The sequence below is a fragment of the Pelophylax lessonae genome (assembly GCF_965119305.1).
Source record: "Pelophylax lessonae genome assembly, chromosome: 7".
NCBI classification, from domain to species: domain Eukaryota; kingdom Metazoa; phylum Chordata; class Amphibia; order Anura; family Ranidae; genus Pelophylax; species Pelophylax lessonae.
Genome location: NC_138774.1, coordinates 258,615,011 through 258,621,276, shown reverse-complemented (window position 1 = coordinate 258,621,276; position 6,266 = coordinate 258,615,011).

Genomic DNA, 6,266 nt, shown 5'->3' with positions numbered 1-6,266 from the left:
CATTTTCTGCCTCCCTAAGCCTTTGGCCAAAGATGTGAACATTTTAAGGGCAAAACCCCCAAAATATGCAAAATTTAATTTTGGGACCATTTTACCTGTGTTTGCTTCCTTTTACCAAGAAATGACCAGAGAGATGAAAAATGACTGGATTTCAGTCTTAGGCTCGGTTTCCACTTGTGCGATGCGGGAACGCTGCGAATATGCAGCATGTTACCGCATCACATCCACACATCTGGCAGTTCCCACTGCCATATGCGATACGCAGGGGGTGTCAATTAAACGTTAACGACACCCCCAGTTTGATTGCATATCGCAGTGCGATCTGCAAGTACGCACAGAATCGCATCGCACAAGTGTGAACCACTGTGCGATTTGATTTTGATGCGACTCAAAAAATGCCTCCTGTGCGTCTTTGGTGCGGATGCAGTGCGAATTTAGCCATAGAAAGTGTATGGCTGAAATTCGCACCGCACATGAGATCGCATGTAACGAAGGAGCAGTGTGCTCCGAATTAAATGCGATCTCCACAGCCGCACAAGTGTGAACGGGCACTTTAAAAGCTTTGAAATTACCTGGGAAACTGGCATTGTCTGAAACCCGGAAGTGGCAAACCGGAAGTGACCTCCTTAAAACCGGAAGTGACATTAAAACACTTTTCTCCTTGACATTTTGGGCTTTAAAGTGTTGTTGTATCCGTTTTGGGGACTTTTGATCCCGTTTTGACACATTTTCTGCCTCCCTAAGCCTTTGGCCAAAGATGTGAACATTTTAAGGGCAAAACCCCCAAAATATGCAAAATTTAATTTTGGGACCATTTTACCTGTGTTTGCTTCCTTTTTCCAAGAAATGACCGGAGAGATGAAAAATGACTGGATTTCAGTCTTAGGCTCGGTTCCCACTTGTGCGATGCGGGAACGCTGCCAATATGCAGCGTGTTACCGCATCGCATCCACACATCTGGCAGTTCCCACTGCCATATGCGATACGCAGGGGGTGTCAATTAAACGTTAACGACACCCCCAGTTTGATTGCATATCGCAGTGCGATCTGCAAGTACGCACAGAATCGCATCGCACAAGTGTGAACCACTGTGCGATTTGATTTTGATGCGATTCAAAAAATGCCTCCTGTGCGTCTTTGGTGCGGATGCAGTGCAAATTTAGCCATAGAAAGTGTATGGCTGAAATTCGCACCGCACATGAGATCGCATGTAATGAAGGAGCAGTGTGCTCCGAATTAAATGCGATCTCCGCAGCCGCACGAGTTTGAACGGGCACTTAAAAAGCTTTGAAATTACCTGGGAAACTGGCATTGTCTGAAACCGGAAGTGGCAAACCGGAAGTGACCTCCTTAAAACCGGAAGTGACATTAAAACACTTTTCTCCTTGTCTCCTTGACATTTTGGGCGGCTTTAAAGTGTTGTTGTATCCGTTTTGGGGACTTTTGATCCCGTTTTGACACATTTTCTGCCTCCCTAAGCCTTTGGCCAAAGATGTGAACATTTTAAGGGCAAAACCCCCAAAATATGCAAAATTTAATTTTGGGACCATTTTACCTGTGTTTGCTTCCTTTTACCAAGAAATGACCAGAGAGATGAAAAATGACTGGATTTCAGTCTTAGGCTCGGTTTCCACTTGTGCGATGCGGGAACGCTGCGAATATGCAGCATGTTACCGCATCACATCCACACATCTGGCAGTTCCCACTGCCATATGCGATACGCAGGGGGTGTCAATTAAACGTTAACGACACCCCCAGTTTGATTGCATATCGCAGTGCGATCTGCAAGTACGCACAGAATCGCATCGCACAAGTGTGAACCACTGTGCGATTTGATTTTGATGCGACTCAAAAAATGCCTCCTGTGCGTCTTTGGTGCGGATGCAGTGCGAATTTAGCCATAAAAAAGTGTATGGCTGAAATTCGCACCGCACATGAGATCGCATGTAATGAAGGAGCAGTGTGCTCCGAATTAAATGCGATCTCCGCAGCCGCACGAGTGTGAACGGGCACTTAAAAAGCTTTGAAATTACCTGGGAAACTGGCATTGTCTGAAACCGGAAGTGGTAAACCGGAAGTGACCTCCTTAAAACCGGAAGTGACATTAAAACACTTTTCTCCTTGACATTTTGGGCTTTAAAGTGTTGTTGTATCCGTTTTGGGGACTTTTGATCCCGTTTTGACACATTTTCTGCCTCCCTAAGCCTTTGGCCAAAGATGTGAACATTTTAAGGGCAAAACCCCCAAAATATGCAAAATTTAATTTTGGGATCATTTTACCTGTGTTTGCTTCCTTTTACCAAGAAATGACCAGAGAGATGAAAAATGACTGGATTTCAGTCTTAGGCTCGGTTTCCACTTGTGCGATGCGGGAACGCTGCGAATATGCAGCATGTTACCGCATCACATCCACACATCTGGCAGTTCCCACTGCCATATGCGATACGCAGGGGGTGTCAATTAAACGTTAACGACACCCCCAGTTTGATTGCATATCGCAGTGCGATCTGCAAGTACGCACAGAATCGCATCGCACAAGTGTGAACCACTGTGCGATTTGATTTTGATGCGACTCAAAAAATGCCTCCTGTGCGTCTTTGGTGCGGATGCAGTGCGAATTTAGCCATAAAAAAGTGTATGGCTGAAATTCGCACCGCACATGAGATCGCATGTAATGAAGGAGCAGTGTGCTCCGAATTAAATGCGATCTCCGCAGCCGCACAAGTGTGAACGGGCACTTTAAAAGCTTTGAAATTACCTGGGAAACTGGCATTGTCTGAAACCCGGAAGTGGCAAACCGGAAGTGACCTCCTTAAAACCGGAAGTGACATTAAAACACTTTTCTCCTTGACATTTTGGGCTTTAAAGTGTTGTTGTATCCGTTTTGGGGACTTTTGATCCCGTTTTGACACATTTTCTGCCTCCCTAAGCCTTTGGCCAAAGATGTGAACATTTTAAGGGCAAAACCCCCAAAATATGCAAAATTTAATTTTGGGACCATTTTACCTGTGTTTGCTTCCTTTTTCCAAGAAATGACCGGAGAGATGAAAAATGACTGGATTTCAGTCTTAGGCTCGGTTCCCACTTGTGCGATGCGGGAACGCTGCCAATATGCAGCGTGTTACCGCATCGCATCCACGCATCTAGCAGTTCCCACTGCCATATGCGATACGCAGGGGGTGTCAATTAAACGTTAACGACACCCCCAGTTTGATTGCACATCGCAGTGCGATCTGCAAGTACGCACAGAATCGGATCGCACAAGTGTGAGCCACTGTGCGATTTGATTTTGATGCGACTCAAAAAATGCTTCCTGTGCGTCTTTGGTGCGGATGCAGTGCGAATTCAGCCATACAAAGTGTATGGCTGAAATTCGCACCGCACATGAGATCGCATGTAATGGAGCAGTGCGCTGAGAATTAAATGCGATCTCCGCAGCAGCACGAGTGTGAATGGGCACTTAAAAAGCTTTGAAATTACCTGGGAAACTGGCATTGTCTGAAACCGGAAGTGGCAAACCGGAAGTGACCTCCTTAAAACCGGAAGTGACATTAAAACACTTTTCTCCTTGACATTTTGGGCTTTAAAGTGTTGTTGTATCCGTTTTGGGGACTTTTGTTCCCGTTTTGACACATTTTCTGCCTCCCTAAGCCTTTGGCCAAAGATGTGAACATTTTAAGGGCAAAACCCCCAAAATATGCAAAATTTAATTTTGGGACCATTTTACCTGTGTTTGCTTCCTTTTACCAAGAAATGACCAGAGAGATGAAAAATGACTAGATTTCAGTCTTAGGCTCGGTTCACACTTGTGCGATGCGGGAACGCTGCCAATATGCAGCGTGTTACCGCATCGCATCCACACATCTGGCAGCTCCCACTGCCATATGCGATACGCAGGGGGTGTCAATTAAACGTTAACGACACCCCCAGTTTGATTGCATATCGCAGTGCGATCTGCAAGTACGCACAGAATCGCATCGCACAAGTGTGAACCACTGTGCGATTTGATTTTGATGCGATTCAAAAAATGCCTCCTGTGCGTCTTTGGTGCGGATGCAGTGCAAATTTAGCCATAGAAAGTGTATGGCTGAAATTCGCACCGCACATGAGATCGCATGTAATGAAGGAGCAGTGTGCTCCGAATTAAATGCGATCTCCGCAGCCGCACGAGTTTGAACGGGCACTTAAAAAGCTTTGAAATTACCTGGGAAACTGGCATTGTCTGAAACCGGAAGTGGCAAACCGGAAGTGACCTCCTTAAAACCGGAAGTGACATTAAAACACTTTTCTCCTTGTCTCCTTGACATTTTGGGCGGCTTTAAAGTGTTGTTGTATCCGTTTTGGGGACTTTTGATCCCGTTTTGACACATTTTCTGCCTCCCTAAGCCTTTGGCCAAAGATGTGAACATTTTAAGGGCAAAACCCCCAAAATATGCAAAATTTAATTTTGGGACCATTTTACCTGTGTTTGCTTCCTTTTACCAAGAAATGACCAGAGAGATGAAAAATGACTGGATTTCAGTCTTAGGCTCGGTTTCCACTTGTGCGATGCGGGAACGCTGCGAATATGCAGCATGTTACCGCATCACATCCACACATCTGGCAGTTCCCACTGCCATATGCGATACGCAGGGGGTGTCAATTAAACGTTAACGACACCCCCAGTTTGATTGCATATCGCAGTGCGATCTGCAAGTACGCACAGAATCGCATCGCACAAGTGTGAACCACTGTGCGATTTGATTTTGATGCGACTCAAAAAATGCCTCCTGTGCGTCTTTGGTGCGGATGCAGTGCGAATTTAGCCATAGAAAGTGTATGGCTGAAATTCGCACCGCACATGAGATCGCATGTAACGAAGGAGCAGTGTGCTCCGAATTAAATGCGATCTCCACAGCCGCACAAGTGTGAACGGGCACTTTAAAAGCTTTGAAATTACCTGGGAAACTGGCATTGTCTGAAACCCGGAAGTGGCAAACCGGAAGTGACCTCCTTAAAACCGGAAGTGACATTAAAACACTTTTCTCCTTGACATTTTGGGCTTTAAAGTGTTGTTGTATCCGTTTTGGGGACTTTTGATCCCGTTTTGACACATTTTCTGCCTCCCTAAGCCTTTGGCCAAAGATGTGAACATTTTAAGGGCAAAACCCCCAAAATATGCAAAATTTAATTTTGGGACCATTTTACCTGTGTTTGCTTCCTTTTTCCAAGAAATGACCGGAGAGATGAAAAATGACTGGATTTCAGTCTTAGGCTCGGTTCCCACTTGTGCGATGCGGGAACGCTGCCAATATGCAGCGTGTTACCGCATCGCATCCACACATCTGGCAGTTCCCACTGCCATATGCGATACGCAGGGGGTGTCAATTAAACGTTAACGACACCCCCAGTTTGATTGCATATCGCAGTGCGATCTGCAAGTACGCACAGAATCGCATCGCACAAGTGTGAACCACTGTGCGATTTGATTTTGATGCGATTCAAAAAATGCCTCCTGTGCGTCTTTGGTGCGGATGCAGTGCAAATTTAGCCATAGAAAGTGTATGGCTGAAATTCGCACCGCACATGAGATCGCATGTAATGAAGGAGCAGTGTGCTCCGAATTAAATGCGATCTCCGCAGCCGCACGAGTTTGAACGGGCACTTAAAAAGCTTTGAAATTACCTGGGAAACTGGCATTGTCTGAAACCGGAAGTGGCAAACCGGAAGTGACCTCCTTAAAACCGGAAGTGACATTAAAACACTTTTCTCCTTGTCTCCTTGACATTTTGGGCGGCTTTAAAGTGTTGTTGTATCCGTTTTGGGGACTTTTGATCCCGTTTTGACACATTTTCTGCCTCCCTAAGCCTTTGGCCAAAGATGTGAACATTTTAAGGGCAAAACCCCCAAAATATGCAAAATTTAATTTTGGGACCATTTTACCTGTGTTTGCTTCCTTTTACCAAGAAATGACCAGAGAGATGAAAAATGACTGGATTTCAGTCTTAGGCTCGGTTTCCACTTGTGCGATGCGGGAACGCTGCGAATATGCAGCATGTTACCGCATCACATCCACACATCTGGCAGTTCCCACTGCCATATGCGATACGCAGGGGGTGTCAATTAAACGTTAACGACACCCCCAGTTTGATTGCATATCGCAGTGCGATCTGCAAGTACGCACAGAATCGCATCGCACAAGTGTGAACCACTGTGCGATTTGATTTTGATGCGACTCAAAAAATGCCTCCTGTGCGTCTTTGGTGCGGATGCAGTGCGAATTTAGC